Source organism: Brassica oleracea, chromosome C6 (genome assembly GCF_000695525.1).
Source record: "Brassica oleracea var. oleracea cultivar TO1000 chromosome C6, BOL, whole genome shotgun sequence".
NCBI classification, from domain to species: Eukaryota; Viridiplantae; Streptophyta; class Magnoliopsida; order Brassicales; family Brassicaceae; genus Brassica; species Brassica oleracea.
Window position 1 is genome coordinate 17,133,410 of NC_027753.1, and position 666 is coordinate 17,134,075.

Genomic DNA, 666 nt, shown 5'->3' on the forward strand with positions numbered 1-666 from the left:
TCACACAATTGTACGAATATTATTTTCAGTTGATTAAATTAAAAAATATTTATTTATTCAAAAAATATTTAAGAATGGCTATGTTTTTAAAAATTATCTCTTTATTAAAAGAGAAGTACCCATTAAAAAATACCCCTTAATTTTTAAAGTTAATTACACTTCCATGCCACTGACAAATAAATTGAATTTCTTATTTTAATGCTTGTCTTTTTCAGTTAGATTAATATGTTTTCCTTATTCAAATATAAACTTAACATCATTAAATTAACTTCTAAATATGATTACGTAAAAGTAAAGTACAAGTTCGAAACTTAACAACATTTAACCGAAAACGTTGGAGGACATCACACTAAATCTCTATTATTAAAAGAGAAGTACCCATTAAAAAATACCCCTTAATTTTTAAAATTAATTACACTTCCATGCCACTGACAATTAAATTGAATTTCCTATTTTAATGCTCGTCTTTTTCAGTTAGATTAATGTGTTTTCATTATTCAAATATAAACTTAACATCATTAAATTAACTTCTAAATATGATTACGTAAAAGTAAAGTACAAGTTCGAAACTTAACAACATTTAACCGAAAACGTTGGAGGACATCACACTAAATCTCTATTATTAAAAGAGAAGTACCCATTAAAAAATACCCCTTAATTTTTAAA